At 35.7% G+C, this 18,987-nt stretch overlaps 1 protein-coding gene across 10 annotated transcripts in view; it reads left to right on the plus strand.

Annotated features, from left to right (window-relative positions):
* The first annotated feature begins 17,177 nt into the window (after window positions 1–17,177).
* LOC143020349 (stomatin-like protein 1) overlaps window positions 17,178–18,987 on the plus strand; it is a 45,376-nt gene continuing 43,566 nt past the window's right edge. For 7 of the 10 annotated variants that reach the window (XM_076176691.1, XM_076176697.1, XM_076176699.1 and 4 more), the window contains exon 1: window positions 17,178–17,295. The gene's annotated coding sequence lies outside the window, so the exon portion shown is untranslated. Of the gene's footprint in view, window positions 17,362–17,507; window positions 17,623–18,987 lie in introns of those variants that run through there. The other 3 variants (XM_076176692.1, XM_076176701.1, XM_076176693.1) reach the window with 2 other exon arrangements.

Genomic DNA, 18,987 nt, shown 5'->3' on the forward strand with positions numbered 1-18,987 from the left:
ATTCATTTCTATAACCGGTATATATTTTCCATTTTTCAGGTCTTCTGTCTTTTTTCCATCTGGTCCAGGCTTTGTCTCTTTTGTCTTTTAACTCCCTACAACTTTTGTTGTACCAGCATTTTACATATTCTTTTTCTTGTTTTTGTCTTGGGACATACTTTTCCACTCCTTTTTTGTAAATTTTTGTCAAAATATTCCATTTCTCTTCCACTGTTGTTTCTTCTTTGTATATTTCTTCCCAGTTTTCTTGTTGAAAGAATTCTCTTATTTGATCAAAGTTTGTTTTTTCATACATCATTCTTCCTTTTCTATATTGTTCATTTCTTTTCATATATTTTTCTTCATTAAGTTCCAGTTCAATCAATATGTGGTCACTTTTACTTATTGGTGTTTTATATTCAATCTTGTCCACTATTCTAGGTTCAGATGTAATTATTAAGTCTAGTCTCGATGGTTCTTCTTCATTTCTATACCTGGTGTTCTCCTGTATCCATTGTGTCATTGTATGGTCAGTAATCATCTCAAGTAGAGCGTTTCCCCATGAGCCGTCTCCACCCTTTACTGTCATTTCTTCCCAGCAGATTTCTTTGCAATTAAAGTCGCCCATTATAACTATTCTTCCTCCATCTTCCATTATTTTATTTAATGTTATCTTTGTGTCCTCTAACATACTTTTATGTTCACTCTCCTCCCATGAGGCTGTTTTCGGAGGCACATAATTGATCACAAATTTTCTGCTCTTCTTATCTCTGTCTTCCACTTCTATCATAATCATCTCTACTGTATTCTTTCCATATATGACACCCTTCACGTTTATATCCTTCTTAGTCAGGAACATAACTCCACCCCCTTGCTTTTTCTCTCTGTTTTTAATCCAATAATTATATGCATCATGTCCTACACTGTTGGGTGGTAGTGGGCCTTTTAATTTTGTTTCTACAATTCCCATTATGTCCGGTTCTTTTTCTTTCAAATAATCATTCAGCTCATTCAATCCTGTTATTAATCCATCTATATTTGTGTAAGACACTCTTAGCTTTCTGTCACTTCCATTGTGTTCTCTGTTTCCCTTTTGTTTTTCTCTTGTATGTCGAACTGCCTTAGTTTCATATTCACTACTCTCCAATAGAATCTCTCTTTCTCTGACTCCGTTCTGTTCTCGTTTTTTGTCTTAGCTTCAAGTCTTTTCTGCTTTTCTTCCTCTCTTTCCTCTTTATTCATTTCCCTTTTTATCCATACCTTTTTATATTGTTCACTTGTTGCTAGTTTCCCTGTTTTGGATAAGATATTCTCTGCCGTCGTTTGTGACCTGAATTTAATCTTAATTGGTCTGGTCTTATCTTTACTATACTTTCCGAGCCTGAATTTTTCCTCAATTTCCTTCATAATTTCTGGTTCATCTTCCTGAACTAATTTTAGTAAACTGCTTACTTTTTCATTTTCCTCATTGGTTCTTGAGGTTCTATCTGGGTTATGTTTCTCTTCCATTCCTAATATAATTATACATTTCTTTTTGTCAGCTAAGTCTCTTACTATATTCTCCTTCTGTCTCATTACTTTAATAACTGAGTCTTCAGTTTGTTCTCTCATTTGCTGTTTAATTATATCAGTAAATGCAACTTTACTGTTTTCTTTTATCGACTTCCATCCCTCTCTGTTTTCTTTACTATTCCTCTTCAATTCCTCATTCTCCGCCTTTACTTCTTTTAACTGTCTTTTCAGGTTTTCTATTTCATCAGTTAAGTTTTTGTTCGCCTTCTCTAGTTCTTCCAATTTTTCAACCCTCCGTATAATATTGTTAACATGACCGAACCTACGCTCCAAGTCCTCGATCATCTTATCGACCTTCTCTTCTAGTCTTGTCAGTCGGGGTGGGTGGGGTTTTTTTTTTTTGTCCCCCCCACCCTCTTTAAATCCCTGGAAAATATTCTCATCACTTTCTACTGTATTGCTCTTATCTATACTTCTAATCTTTACATTTTTATTAGACATTTCATCGTCGTCGGGGGGGTCTTTTGTTTACCTTTCGCCTGTCTGTCTGGGCCAAGTCTACTCCTTCCTCATTTCCTTCCATTTCCCTCAGTAATCCCTCCCCTTCTCCTCTTTCCCTACTTTCCTACTACCCCACGAGCAATTTCCCCCACCCTGTAAATACAATAGGCACTTCTCTTTGCGTTGGGATCCACAATACTTCAATTTTCTTCAGAACGTCTTCTAAGCCGTCCGTTCGTTGAAGTGTGTGTGTGTGTGTGTATTTACCTAGTTGTATTTTACGGGAAGGGGAGCTATGCTCGTGAGGTCCCGTCTTCATATCTCATTTTATCTAAACTATTTTTAAATTCATGTATTGTTTTTGCACACACCACTTTCTCATCTAACTTGTTCCAACTGTCTATTACTCTGTGAGGAAAGCTGTTCTTTTTCAAATCTCTTCTATAGCTGTCTTTTTTTATTTTCTTTCCGTGTCCTCTTGTATTTCTGTCATCCCATTTTATCAGATTCTCTCTATCAGTAATTTCTATGCCTTTCATGATTCTGTAAATAGCTATCAAATCTCCTCTCTCTCTTCTTTGCTCTAGTGTCTGTAGTTTAAGTTTTTGTAGTCTCTCTTCATATGATAGTTTTGAGAGTGTTGGTGCCAGTTTAGTAATTGCTCTTTGTATTCTTTCAAGTTTTTTTATACATTTTTTTGTACTTGGTGACCATATCGTTGCTGCATATTCCAATCTTGGTCTTATCAGGGTGATTAGGATTTTCCTCACCATTTCTTCATCCAGGTATGTAAATGCCACTTTGATTGTTCTTATTAAATTATAAGTTTCTCCAAAAATCTTATTTATATGTTTCTCAGGTGACATATTATTCATGACAATGACTCCCAGGTCCCTCTCATTTTCTACTCTTTTTATTCCTTCTTCTCCCAAATTATATGATCCTGTTATTCTGTTTTTGCTTTTTCCAAATTCCATTATACTACACTTTTTTGTATTGAACTCCATCTCCCACTTCCTACTCCATTCTTGTACTTTATTTAGATCTCTCTGTAGTGATTCACAATCCTCTTCAGTTTTCACTCTTTTCAGTAATTTTGCATCATCTGCAAAGAAGCTCATATAGCTTTCAATTCCTTCATCCATATCATTAATATATATAGCAAACATTATTGGGGCCAGAACTGTTCCCTGCGGGACACCGCTTATTACTTCATTCCATTTTGAGTGCTGATCTCTTATCACTACTCTCATCTTTCTTTCTTGCAAAAAGTCTTCCATCCAATTTAGCAATTTACCTTGTATTCCTCCTTCATATTCTAATTTCTTAAGCAACTTCTTATGTGGTACTTTGTCAAAAGCTTTTTTTAGGTCTAGAAATGCACAATCAGCCCATCCATCTCTTTCTTGTATTATATCTATTAGTCTTGAATAGAAACATATTAAATTGGTGACGCATGATCGTCCTTGTCTGAATCCAAATTGCCTTGGATTTAGTACGTTGTTTTTTTCCAAGTATTTTACCCATCGACTTTTGATAATTCTTTCACATATTTTTGCTATTGTACTTGTTAGAGAGACTGGTCTATAGTTGGTAGGTTCTTCTTTATTTCCTCCTTTATATATAGGTACTATATTTGCTTTTTTCCAATCTTCTGGAACTTTTCCTTCTTTTAAGGAACTGCTTATTATGCTATGTATTTTGTCTGCCAGTTCATTCCTACATTCTTTCAGAATCCAGTTTGCTATTTCATCTGGCCCATGCGATTTTCTGACATCAAAATTACCCAAGTGTGTCAATATTTCATTCTTCGTTACTTCTATTTCTTCCATAGGGGGGACTTTTTCCTTCCACTCAATCTCTTCAGGTTGTATATTTTCCCTTGTAAACACTGATTTAAAATGTTTGTTCATAATTTCTGCCATTTCCATTTCCTCAGTGTATTCAACTCCTCCTTGTCTTAATTTCTCCAAGTCTTGTTTGTTTTTCAGTTTATTGTTTACAAATCTGTAGAATAGTTTTGGTTGATCTTTACACTTTTCTATAACATCTTTTTCATATTTTCTTTTTTCCTCTCTGCACTTTTGTACATATTCATTTCTATAACCAGTATATATTTTCCATTTTTCAGGTCTTCTGTCTTTTTTCCATCCGGTCCAGGCTTTGTCTCTTTTGTCTTTTAACTCCCTACAACTTTTGTTGTACCAGCATTTTACATATTCTTTTTCTTGTTTTTGTCTTGGGACATACTTTTCCACTCCTTCTTTGTAAATTTTTGTCAAAATATTCCATTTCTCTTCCACTGATGTTTCTTCTTTGTATATTTCTTCCCAGTTTTCTTGTTGGAAGAATTCTCTTATTTTATCAAAGTTTGTTTTTTCATACATCATTCTTCCTTTTCTATATTGTTCATTTCTTTTCATATATTTTTCTTCATTAAGTTCCAGTTCAATCAATATGTGGTCACTTTTACCTATTGGTGTTTTATATTCAATCTTGTCCACTATTCTAGTTTCAGATGTAATTATTAAGTCTAGCCTCGATGGTTCTTCTTCATTTCTATACCTAGTGTTCTCTTGTATCCATTGTGTCATTGAATGGTCAGTAATCATCTCAAGTAGAGCATTTCCCCATGAGTCATCACCACTCTTTACTGTCATTTCTTCCCAGCAGATTTCTTTGCAATTAAAGTCGCCCATCATAACTATTCTTCCTCCGTCTTCCATTATTTTAGTTAATGCTATCTTTGTGTCCTCTAACATACTTTTATGTTCACTCTCCTCCCATGAGGCTGTTTTCGGAGGCACATAATTGATCACAAATTTTCTGCTCTTCTTATCTCGGTCTTCCACTTCTATCATAATCATCTCTACTGTATTCTTTCCATATATGACACCTTTCACGTTTATATCCTTCTTAGTCAGGAACATAACTCCACCCCCTTGTTTTTTCTCTCTGTTTCTAATCCAATAATTGTATGTATCATGTCCTACACTGTTGGGTGGTAGTGGGCCTTTTAATTTTGTTTCTACAATTCCCATTATGTCCGGTTCTTTTTCTTTCAAATAATCATTCAGTTCATTCAATCCTGTTATCAATCCATCTATATTTGTGTAAGACACTCTTAGTTTTCTGCCACTTCCATTGTATTCTCTGTTTCCCTTATGTTTTTCTTTAGTATGTCGAACTGCTTTATTTTCATGTTCACTACTCTCCAATAGAATCTCTCTTTCTCTGACTCCGTTCTTTCCTCGTTTTTTGCCTTAGCTTCAATTCTTTTCTGCTTTTCTGCCTCTCTTTCCTCCTTATTCATTTCTCTTTTTATCCATACCTTTTTATATTGATCATTTGTTGCTAGTTTCCCTGTCTTGGATAGAATTTTCTCTGCCGTTGTTTGTGACCTGAATTTAATCTTAATTGGTCTGGTCTTATCTGTACTATATTTTCCGAGTCTGAATTTTTCCTCAATTTCCTTTATAATTTCTGGTTCATCTTCCTGGACTAATTTTAATAAACTGCTTACCCTTTCATTTTCCTCCTTGATTCTTGCGGTTCTATCTGGGTTATGTTTCTCTTCCATTCCTAATATAATTATACATTTCTTTTTGTCAGCTAATTCTCTTACTATATTCTCCTTCTGTCTCATCACTTTAATAACTGAGTCTTCATTATGTTCTTTCAATTGCTGTTTGACTATGTCAGTGAATGAAACCTTATTCCCTTCTTGAGTTATTCTCCAATTTTTAGCTTCTGTAGCTATTTTCTCACTGTTTTCATTACTATTCTTCTTCAATTTCTCATTCTCCTCCTTTACATTTCCTAACTGTCTTTTTAGGTCCTCTACTTCTTCAGTTAAGTTTCTGTTAGCCTTCTCTAGTTGTTCCAACCTTTCAATTCTTTGGAAAATGGAGTCTACATTACCTAACTTACGTTCCAAGTCCTCGATCACCTTATCAACTCTCTCCTCTAGTCTTATCAGTCGGGGGGGGGGGGGGGGGTTGTGTCCCCCCCACCCTCTTTAAATCCCTGGAACATATTCTCGTCACTTTCTACTGTATTGCTCCTCTCTATACTTCTAATCTTTACATTTTTATTTGCCATTTCGTCATCACTGAGCTGGTCCGGTGGTCGTTTCATGTTGACCTTACGCCCGTCTGCCTGGGCCAAGTCCTCCACATCCTCATTTCCTTCCATTTCCCCAGCAATCCCTCCCCCTCTCCTCTTTCCTTACTTTCCCACTACCTCACGAGCAATTTCCCCCCCCCCCCTGCAAATACAAAAAGGCACTTCTCTTTGCGTTGGTATCCACAATCTGCACTTTTCTTCAGAGCGTTCGTCAAGCCGTCCGTTCGTTGAAAGTGTGTGTGTGTGTGTGTGTATGTGTGTGTGTGTGTGTGTGTATATACATATATATATATATATATATATATGCATGTATACATATAAATATATATATATATATATATATATATACATATATATATATCTCAACAAAAACCCACTGTGTTGGATAAGAAGAAATGAAATAAATAGATTCCATATATTTCGATCACGGACTGTGATCCTCTTCAGTGGATCCTCTTCCTTCCGCTGAAGAGGATCACAGTCCGTGATCGAAATATATGGAATCTATTTATTTCATTTCTTCTTATCCAACACAGTGGGTTTTTGTTGAAATTTACTAATGTGTTACGACATTACTTTGTAGTTATATATATATATATATATATATATATATATATATATGTGTGTGTGTGTGTGTGTGTGTGTGTGTGTGTGTGTGTGTGTGTGTGTGTGTGTGTGTGTGTGTGTGTGTGTGTGTGTGTGTGTGTGTGTGTGTATATGTGTGTGTGTGTGTGTGTGTGTGTGTGTGTGTGTGTGGTGTGTGTGTGTGTGTGTGTGTGTGTGTGTGTGTGTGTGTATATGTGTGTGTGTGTGTGTGTGTGTGTGTGTGTGTGTGTGTGTGTATTTACCTAGTTGTATTTACCTAGTTGTATTTTACGGGAAGGGGAGCTATGCTCGTGAGGTCCCGTCTTCATATCTCATTTTATCTAAACTATTTTTAAATTCATGTATTGTTTTTGCACACACCACTTTCTCATCTAACTTGTTCCAACTGTCTATTGCTCTGTGAGGAAAGCTGTTCTTTTTCAAATCTCTTCTATAGTTGTCTTTTTTTATTTTCTTTCCGTGTCCTCTTGTATTTCTGTCATCCCATTTTATCAGATTCTCTCTATCAGTAATTTCTATGCCTTTCATGATTCTGTAAATAGCTATCAAATCTCCTCTCTCTCTTCTTTGCTCTAGTGTCTGTAGTTTAAGTTTTTGTAGTCTCTCTTCATATGATAGTTTTGAGAGTGTTGGTGCCAGTTTAGTAATTGCTCTTTGTATTCTTTCAAGTTTTTTTATACATTTTTTTGTACTTGGTGACCATATCGTTGCTGCATATTCCAATCTTGGTCTTATCAGGGTGATTAGGATTTTCCTCACCATTTCTTCATCCAGGTATGTAAATGCCACTTTGATTGTTCTTATTAAATTATAAGTTTCTCCAAAAATCTTATTTATATGTTTCTCAGGTGACATATTATTCATAACAATGACTCCCAGGTCCCTCTCATTTTCTACTCTTTTTATTCCTTCTTCTCCCAAATTATATGATCCTGTTATTCTGTTTTTGCTTTTTCCAAATTCCATTATACTACACTTTTTTGTATTGAACTCCATCTCCCACTTCCTACTCCATTCTTGTACTTTATTTAGATCTCTCTGTAGTGATTCACAATCCTCTTCAGTTTTCACTCTTTTCAGTAATTTTGCATCATCTGCAAAGAAGCTCATATAGCTTTCAATTCCTTCATCCATATCATTAATATATATAGCAAACATTATTGGGGCCAGAACTGTTCCCTGCGGGACACCGCTTATTACTTCATTCCATTTTGAGTGCTGATCTCTTATCACTACTCTCATTTTTCTTTCTTGCAAAAAGTCTTCCATCCAATTTAGCAATTTACCTTGTATTCCTCCTTCATATTCTAATTTCTTAAGCAACTTCTTATGTGGTACTTTGTCAAAAGCTTTTTTTAGGTCTAGAAATGCACAATCAGCCCATCCATCTCTTTCTTGTATTATATCTATTAGTCTTGAATAGAAACATATTAAATTGGTGACGCATGATCGTCCTTGTCTGAATCCAAATTGCCTTGGATTTAGTACGTTGTTTTTTTCCAAGTATTTTACCCATCTACTTTTGATAATTCTTTCACATATTTTTGCTATTGTACTTGTTAGAGAGACTGGTCTATAGTTGGTAGGTTCTTCTTTATTTCCTCCTTTATATATAGGTACTATATTTGCTTTTTTCCAATCTTCTGGAACTTTTCCTTCTTTTAAGGAACTGCTTATTATGCTATGTATTTTGTCTGCCAGTTCATTCCTACATTCTTTCAGAATCCAGTTTGCTATTTCATCTGGCCCATGCGATTTTCTGACATCAAAATTACCCAAGTGTGTCAATATTTCATTCTTCGTTACTTCTATTTCTTCCATAGGGGGGACTTTTTCCTTCCACTCAATCTCTTCAGGTTGTATATTTTCCCTTGTAAACACTGATTTAAAATGTTTGTTCATAATTTCTGCCATTTCCATTTCCTCAGTGTATTCAACTCCACCTTGTCTTAATTTCTCCAAGTCTTGTTTGTTTTTCAGTTTATTGTTTACAAATCTGTAGAATAGTTTTGGTTGATCTTTACACTTTTCTATAACATCTTTTTCATATTTTCTTTTTTCCTCTCTGCACTTTTGTACATATTCATTTCTATAACCAGTATATATTTTCCATTTTTCAGGTCTTCTGTCTTTTTTCCATCCGGTCCAGGCTTTGTCTCTTTTGTCTTTTAACTCCCTACAACTTTTGTTGTACCAGCATTTTACATATTCTTTTTCTTGTTTTTGTCTTGGGACATACTTTTCCACTCCTTCTTTGTAAATTTTTGTCAAAATATTCCATTTCTCTTCCACTGATGTTTCTTCTTTGTATATTTCTTCCCAGTTTTCTTGTTGGAAGAATTCTCTTATTTTATCAAAGTTTGTTTTTTCATACATCATTCTTCCTTTTCTATATTGTTCATTTCTTTTCATATATTTTTCTTCATTAAGTTCCAGTTCAATCAATATGTGGTCACTTTTACCTATTGGTGTTTTATATTCAATCTTGTCCACTATTCTAGGTTCAGATGTAATTATTAAGTCTAGCCTCGATGGTTCTTCTTCATTTCTATACCTAGTGTTCTCTTGTATCCATTGTGTCATTGAATGGTCAGTAATCATCTCAAGTAGAGCATTTCCCCATGAGTCATCACCACTCTTTACTGTCATTTCTTCCCAGCAGATTTCTTTGCAATTAAAGTCGTCCATCATAACTATTCTTCCTCCGTCTTCCATTATTTTAGTTAATGCTATCTTTGTGTCCTCTAACATACTTTTATGTTCACTCTCCTCCCATGAGGCTGTTTTCGGAGGCACATAATTGATCACAAATTTTCTGCTCTTCTTATCTCGGTCTTCCACTTCTATCATAATCATCTCTACTGTATTCTTTCCATATATGACACCTTTCACGTTGATATCCTTCTTTGTCAGGAACATAACTCCACCCCCTTGTTTTTTCTCTCTGTTTCTAATCCAATAATTGTATGTATCATGTCCTACACTGTTGGGTGGTAGTGGGCCTTTTAATTTTGTTTCTACAATTCCCATTATGTCCGGTTCTTTTTCTTTCAAATAATCATTCAGTTCATTCAATCCTGTTATCAATCCATCTATATTTGTGTAAGACACTCTTAGTTTTCTGCCACTTCCATTGTGTTCTCTGTTTCCCTTATGTTTTTCTTTAGTATGTCGAACTGCTTTATTTTCATGTTCACTACTCTCCAATAGAATCTCTCTTTCTCTGACTCCGTTCTTTCCTCGTTTTTTGCCTTAGCTTCAATTCTTTTCTGCTTTTCTGCCTCTCTTTCCTCCTTATTCATTTCTCTTTTTATCCATACCTTTTTATATTGATCATTTGTTGCTAGTTTCCCTGTCTTGGATAGAATTTTCTCTGCCGTTGTTTGTGACCTGAATTTAATCTTAATTGGTCTGGTCTTATCTGTACTATATTTTCCGAGTCTGAATTTTTCCTCAATTTCCTTTATAATTTCTGGTTCATCTTCCTGGACTAATTTTAATAAACTGCTTATCCTTTCATTTTCCTCCTTGATTCTTGCGGTTCTATCTGGGTTATGTTTCTCTTCCATTCCTAATATAATTATACATTTCTTTTTGTCAGCTAATTCTCTTACTATATTCTCCTTCTGTCTCATCACTTTAATAACTGAGTCTTCATTATGTTCTTTCAATTGCTGTTTGACTATGTCAGTGAATGAAACCTTATTCCCTTCTTGAGTTATTCTCCAATTTTTAGCTTCTGTAGCTATTTTCTCACTGTTTTCATTACTATTCTTCTTCAATTTCTCATTCTCCTCCTTTACATTTCCTAACTGTCTTTTTAGGTCCTCTACTTCTTCAGTTAAGTTTCTGTTAGCCTTCTCTAGTTGTTCCAATCTTTCAATTCTCTGGAAGATGGAGTCTACCTTACCTAACTTACGTTCCAAGTCCTCGATCACCTTATCAACTCTCTCCTCTAGTCTTATCAGTCGGGGGGGGGTTGTGTCCCCCCCACCCTCTTTAAATCCCTGGAACATATTCTCGTCACTTTCTACTGTATTTCTCCTCTCTATACTTCTAATCTTTACATTTTTATTTGCCATTTCGTCATCCGGTGGTCGTTTCATGTTGACCTTACGCCCGTCTGCCTGGGCCAAGTCCTCCACATCCTCATTTCCTTCCATTTCCCCAGCAATCCCTCCCCTTCTCCTCTTTTCCTACTTACCTACTGCCTCACGAGCAATTTCCCCCCCCCCCTGCAAATACAAAAAGGCACTTCTCTTTGCGTTGGTATCCACAATCTGCACTTTTCTTCAGAGCGTTCGTCAAGCCGTCCGTTCGTTGAAAGTGTGTGTGTGTGTGTGTGTGTGTGTGTGTGTGTGTGTGTGTGTGTGTGTGTGTGTGTGTGTGTGTGTGTGTGTATTTACCTAGTTGTACCTAGTTGTATTTTACGGGAAGGGGAGCTATGCTCGTGAGGTCCCGTCTTCATATCTCATTTTATCTAAACTATTTTTAAATTCATGTATTGTTTTTGCACACACCACTTTCTCATCTAACTTGTTCCAACTGTTTATTACTCTGTGAGGAAAGCTGTTCTTTTTCAAGTCTCTTCTATAGTTGTCTTTTTTTATTTTCTTTCCGTGTCCTCTTGTATTTCTGTCATCCCATTTTATCAGATTCTCTCTATCAGTAATTTCTATGCCTTTCATGATTCTGTAAATAGCAATCAAATCTCCTCTCTCTCTTCTTTGCTCTAGTGTCTGTAGTTCAAGTTTTTCTAGTCTCTCTTCATATGATAGTTCTGAGAGCGTTGGTGCCAGTTTTGTAATTGCTCTTTGTATTCTTTCAAGTTTTTTTATACATTTTTTTGTACTTGGTGACCATATCGTTGCTGCATATTCCAATCTTGGTCTTATCAGGGTGATAAGGATTTTCTTCACCATTTCTTCATCCAGGTATGTAAATGCAACTTTGATTGTTCTTATCAAATTATAAGTTTCTCCAAAAATCTTATTTATATGTTTCTCAGGTGACATATTATTCATAACAATGACTCCCAGGTCCTTCTCATTTTCTACTTTTTTTATTCCTTCTTCTCCCAATTTATATGCTCCTGTTATTCTGTTTTTGCTTTTTCCAAATACCATTATACTACACTTTTTTGTATTGAACTCCATCTCCCACTTCCTACTCCATTCCTGTACTATATTTAGATCTCTCTGTAGTGATTCACAATCTTCTTCAGTTTCCACTCTTTTCAGTAGTTTTGCATCATCTGCAAAGAAGCTCATATAGCTTTCTATTCCTTCATCCATATCATTAATATATATAGCAAACATTATTGGGGCCAGTACTGTTCCCTGCGGAACACCGCTTATTACTTCATCCCATTTTGAGTGCTGGTTTCTTATCACTACTCTCATTTTTCTTTCTTGCAAAAAGTCTTCCATCCAATTTAGTAGTTTTCCCTGTATTCCTCCTTGAGTTTCTAATTTCTTAAGCAACTTCTTATGTGGTACTTTGTCAAAAGCTTTTTTTAGGTCTAGAAATGCACAGTCCGCCCATCCATCTCTTTCTTGTATTATATCTATTAGCCTTGAATAGAAACATATTAAATTGGTGACGCATGATCGTCCTTGTCTGAATCCAAATTGCCTTGGATTTAACACTGTTTTTTCTAAATATTTTACCCATCTACTTTTGATAATTCTTTCACAAATTTTTGCTATTGTACTTGTTAGAGAGACTGGTCTATAGTTTGTAGGTTCTTCTTTATTTCCTCCTTTATATATAGGTACTATATTTGCTTTTTTCCAATCTTCTGGAACTTTTCCTTCTTTCAATGAACTGTTTAGTATGCTATGTATTTTGTCTGCCAGTTCATTCCTGCATTCTTTCAGAATCCAGTTTGCTATATCATCTGGTCCATGCGATTTTCTGACATCAAGATTACTCAAGTGTGTCAATATTTCATTCTTTGTTACTTCTATTTCTTCCATAGGGGGGACTTTCTCTTTCCATTCAATCTCTTCAGGTTGTATGTTCTCCCTTGTAAACACTGATTTAAAATGTTTGTTCATAATTTCCGCCATTTCCATTTCCTCAGTGTATTCAACTCCCTCTTGTCTTAATTTCTCCAAGTCTTGTTTGTTTTTCAGTTTATTGTTTACAAATCTGTAGAATAGTTTTGGTTGATCTTTACACTTTTCTATGACATCTTTTTCATATTTTCTCTTTTCCTCTCTGCACGTTTGTACATATTCATTTCTATAACCGGTATATATTTTCCATTTTTCAGGTCTTCTGTCTTTTTTCCATCTGGTCCAGGCTTTGTCTCTTTTGTCTTTTAACTCCCTACAACTTTTGTTGTACCAGCATTTTACATATTCTTTTTCTTGTTTTTGTCTTGGGACATACTTTTCCACTCCTTTTTTGTAAATTTTTGTCAAAATATTCCATTTCTCTTCCACTGTTGTTTCTTCTTTGTATATTTCTTCCCAGTTTTCTTGTTGAAAGAATTCTCTTATTTGATCAAAGTTTGTTTTTTCATACATCATTCTTCCTTTTCTATATTGTTCATTTCTTTTCATATATTTTTCTTCATTAAGTTCCAGTTCAATCAATATGTGGTCACTTTTACTTATTGGTGTTTTATATTCAATCTTGTCCACTATTCTAGGTTCAGATGTAATTATTAAGTCTAGTCTCGATGGTTCTTCTTCATTTCTATACCTGGTGTTCTCCTGTATCCATTGTGTCATTGTATGGTCAGTAATCATCTCAAGTAGAGCGTTTCCCCATGAGCCGTCTCCACCCTTTACTGTCATTTCTTCCCAGCAGATTTCTTTGCAATTAAAGTCGCCCATTATAACTATTCTTCCTCCATCTTCCATTATTTTATTTAATGTTATCTTTGTGTCCTCTAACATACTTTTATGTTCACTCTCCTCCCATGAGGCTGTTTTCGGAGGCACATAATTGATCACAAATTTTCTGCTCTTCTTATCTCTGTCTTCCACTTCTATCATAATCATCTCTACTGTATTCTTTCCATATATGACACCCTTCACGTTTATATCCTTCTTAGTCAGGAACATAACTCCACCCCCTTGCTTTTTCTCTCTGTTTTTAATCCAATAATTATATGCATCATGTCCTACACTGTTGGGTGGTAGTGGGCCTTTTAATTTTGTTTCTACAATTCCCATTATGTCCGGTTCTTTTTCTTTCAAATAATCATTCAGCTCATTCAATCCTGTTATTAATCCATCTATATTTGTGTAAGACACTCTTAGCTTTCTGTCACTTCCATTGTGTTCTCTGTTTCCCTTTTGTTTTTCTCTTGTATGTCGAACTGCCTTAGTTTCATATTCACTACTCTCCAATAGAATCTCTCTTTCTCTGACTCCGTTCTGTTCTCGTTTTTTGTCTTAGCTTCAAGTCTTTTCTGCTTTTCTTCCTCTCTTTCCTCTTTATTCATTTCCCTTTTTATCCATACCTTTTTATATTGTTCACTTGTTGCTAGTTTCCCTGTTTTGGATAAGATATTCTCTGCCGTCGTTTGTGACCTGAATTTAATCTTAATTGGTCTGGTCTTATCTTTACTATACTTTCCGAGCCTGAATTTTTCCTCAATTTCCTTCATAATTTCTGGTTCATCTTCCTGAACTAATTTTAGTAAACTGCTTACTTTTTCATTTTCCTCATTGGTTCTTGAGGTTCTATCTGGGTTATGTTTCTCTTCCATTCCTAATATAATTATACATTTCTTTTTGTCAGCTAAGTCTCTTACTATATTCTCCTTCTGTCTCATCACTTTAATAACTGAGTCTTCAGTTTGTTCTCTCATTTGCTGTTTAATTATATCAGTAAATGCAACTTTACTGTTTTCTTTTATCGACTTCCATCCCTCTCTGTTTTCTTTACTATTCCTCTTCAATTCCTCATTCTCCGCCTTTACTTCTTTTAACTGTCTTTTCAGGTTTTCTATTTCATCAGTTAAGTTTTTGTTCGCCTTCTCTAGTTCTTCCAATTTTTCAACCCTCCGTATAATATTGTTAACATGACCGAACCGACGCTTCAAGTCCTCGATCATCTTATCGACCTTCTCTTCTAGTCTTGTCAGTCGGTTTTTTTTTTTTTTTTTTTTTGTCCCCCCCACCCTCTTTAAATCCCTGGAAAATATTCTCATCACTTTCTACTGTATTGCTCTTATCTATACTTCTAATCATTACATTTTTATTAGACATTTCATCGTCGTCGGGGAGTCGTTTGTTTACCTTTCGCCTGTCTGTCTGGGCCAAGTCTACTCCTTCCTCATTTCCTTCCATTTCCCTCAGTAATCCCTCCCCTTCTCCTCTTTCCCTACTTTCCTACTACCCCACGAGCAATTTCCCCCACCCTGTAAATACAATAGGCACTTCTCTTTGCGTTGGGATCCACAATACTTCAATTTTCTTCAGATCGTCTTCTAAGCCGTCCGTTCGTTGAAGTGTGTGTGTGTGTGTGTGTGTGTGTGTGTGTGTGTGTGTGTGTGTGTGTGTGTGTGTGTATGTATGTATGTATGTATATATATATATATATATATATATATATATATATATACATAAACAAATTGCACCTCGTGCGTGTATGCGTGCGTGCGTGTGCACACTGTTTTATAGCTAACTAGCATGTCTACATTGCCTGACCTTACCTGACCCCATCCTGTGATGCTTCCGGTCACGACTTCCAGGTAGGGGCCGCCCTCTTGTGTATCTCTCTCTCTCTCTCTCTCTCTCTCTCTCTCTCTCTCTCTCTCTCTCTCTCTCTCTCTCTCTCTCTCTCTCTCTCTCTCTCTCTCTCTCTCTCTCTCTCTCTCTCTCCTGATGCCAATCTATGATCTAGAATCTTATTCACTATGGGGAAAGTACGAAATACAAGCGCGCGCACGCACAAGCACACACAAAACATAACAAGCACACACACACAAGCATGCACATACATACACACACAAACACACAACACACACACACACACACACACACACACACACACACACACACACACACATATATATATATATATATATATATATATATATATATATACATATATATATATGCAAAAACACACACAAACCCTTACATGCAACTCCCAACATACGTCTCCTCTATATATAACCAATCCCCACCCCCATTACACACACTGTTTATTAGTGTAGGGGTTAGTGTCGGGGTCCGTCCATCGTCCATACCGAGACCGCGCCGCGCTCAGAGCGATAAAAAACCTCCACTATACTCCAAGCTGTTATTAACCCCCTTGAGCAAGGGACTGAGTGTGTGGTGTGTTTGAAGTCACAGTATTATCCATAGATCGCACTGTATGAGCTAAGAGAGGTAAAATGAGACGATAGTATCGTAGCTACAAAGTAAAATGCGCCATATTTGGCCGCTGTGGTGGATTGTTCGAGAGAATGAGCCACAACATTACGCCATATTCGAGGATGATATAAATATATCAAATTCAACTGCTGTATATGGAAGAAATTTAAATTCAAAGTGTATGATGACAACCTACAAACAAAATTCAAACGTTGAAGTAGGATGAAAATTACAAACGAATTTCAAACGCTTTTGTCAAATTGTCAGAAATAATATGGCTTCTTACACATTAGTCAAACACTAGAATCAAAATATCATATGTAGGATGACATAGATATATTAAGTTTAAATGCTGAAGTGGGATAAGAATTTCAAACTGTAGGATGACAACCTAAGTAGGATGAGAATTACACAATTTCAAACGCTTTAGTGAAATTGTCAAAACAGTATAGCATGACAAACAAATCTAACGCAAGAGTCAAATATGTATAGGATGACATAAATATATAAAATTCAATTGCTGGAGTACGATGAAAATTAAATTCAAAATGTATGATGACAACCTATGGGCAAAATTCAAACGTTGGTAAATGATGAAAATGAAGAGCGATTTTCAAATTCTTTAGTCAGAATGCCAAAAATAGCACTGCATCTTAATATGAGGATGAAAATGACAGATGAATTGCAAACGATCTAATAAAATTGTCCAGTACAGTATGGCATCCTGCACCTATATTCCCCTCATTCAAGCCATTGTGTGGAATTACGGTCTTCCCAGTGCTCTATAGAATTGTCTTATTCTTCTGAGATGAATGAGCGATTTCAATCGATTCCCGTGCCACTATGTATGTAGGCTAGTAGGGAAGCGATCATGCATTATTCAGTAGACACAGGTAGGCCTAAATACAACTGTATCTAGAACACTGTAATTTATCATTACACCTAACATAAATGAAGGAGTACAGCAAATACATTATCTGATATTTATCTAAACTTAATTTTCAATTAATATTTATCGATATCTACCAGACGTATTTGCAGATAAAACCGTATAATTTTGATACATGAAGTAGAAGTCAAGCTAAAAACGATACGAACAATCCATTGGCCGTTAACCGATGCAGACGACAACCAAAGATGCAGACGACGCAGTCGAAAAATATACATCACAGTTCTGACATGTTTTAAAACTTCGTTGAAAGCAAAGCGGATGTTAAATAGTGTTGTTCAGGTGATTCTGTTTTGATACAATACTGTTTTATAGTATGCATAGTGTGTAAAAGAAGCCCAGCACTAGGTAAAGTATTGACAAAAACCCATGTTTCAAAGGAGTCAGTATTGACATAACGTTGGTATTGCACCATACATTTGTTTGTTTACTGTGTTGTATTTCCACTGTATGTATGTTGTCAGTTAATGTTTGTTTATGTTGTGACACATTATCTCCGACCAAATGCACTTATCGCAATTAAATATGTGCGTCGTGACAAGCTTTAAGAGAGCTTGCTAACAATGAAATATATTCTTTTTATTCATATTCAATGTTTTAAAATTATTGGTATGTAGATTTGCGTAAAAAGTTAAATTTCACTTAAAACTCCTAAATGTATTATCTTAATTGGTAATTTGATTAATTCTTCATTTGTCATTTCCCGTTACTTGAATAATTTTGTATATTTTCATTTTACAAGCTCATACCAAACTTCCCAGTTTTGTTGTTTAATGAACGTAATTATCATGTCATTTAACATATACGTGTATATTCAGTTTACATACCAATGTAATAGTAAGTTTTATAACCCCCATTAATGATGATGAATTATTTTATTTTATTTTTCAGTAAGATCATGGTAGAAAGACAGTGAATTATGATGCACAGTTAATATTTCACTCAGTTGCAGGTAGTCCAATAAATCAATGGCCATCATATCTACTTGTCCTTTACCATCTCTTTAACTTTTCAGTCTTCAAAGAATACCTTCTCAGATTTTATTCTTAACCTAATGGAGTTCTTCCCAATTTTCCCATTTTTCTTAGGCCTGTTAGCATGTCTTTCTACCTACTCCCACTCATCACCCTCTTCATGAGACTGAGTTTTGGTACAGAAGCTTTTTACACTCAATTTGTATCCATTGTGCCATCAAGACAAACAGGTTAATCACCCATTAATTCCTTGAAATGTACACAATGATAGCAAGTACATCATATACTCAGTAATGCAGTTCATAATCACTGGGCCACTTCATACTTCTTAATAACATTGTATTATTATAGATGTTAGACCTTCCCCCTTTATAAGGGAGAAAGGTCCTTGTCATGTACATATTCTTTTAGTTTTATTCTTTGTTAAAGCATCATTATAGTTTTCATCATTTTTCTCTTAGAATTTCTGGAGGTGTAACGAGTTTGTGAGGGGACAAATCTGCCCCCACCACCCACCCAAAAGATATGGTCCTGGGTATCTATTCAGCTGAGTATGCCTAAACCTGGACTTTCTCTCTCTCTCTCTCTCTCTCTCTCTCTCTCTCTCTCTCTCTCTCTCTCTCTCTCTCTCTCTCTCTCTCTCTCTCTCTCTCTCTCTCTCTCTCTCTCTCTCTCTCTCTCTCTCTCTCTCTCTCTCTCTCTCTCTCTCTCTCTCTCTCTCTCTCTCTCTCTCTCTCTCTCTCTCTCTCTCTCTCTCTCTCTCTCTCTCTCTCTCTCTCTCTCCTCTCTCTCTAGATATGTTGCATCCCTCCATTCCTTTAAGATTGGGCTCTTAGCCTAAGTGTAAAAAAAATTCTGTAGCTGAAATATCCTTTGCCAGAACAGAACATTCTAACTAGTTGGATGCTTGACCCTTGCTAGATTATGCTAAATATCATTCAGTCATGGACCAGTGACAGGTACCTGCAAGCAGTAGTCTAGCAAGATGGGTGTCAGAGAG

This window comes from Oratosquilla oratoria, chromosome 39 (genome assembly GCF_046742065.1).
Source record: "Oratosquilla oratoria isolate Oo_2021 chromosome 39, ASM4674206v1, whole genome shotgun sequence".
Classification (NCBI taxonomy): Eukaryota; Metazoa; Arthropoda; class Malacostraca; order Stomatopoda; family Squillidae; genus Oratosquilla; species Oratosquilla oratoria.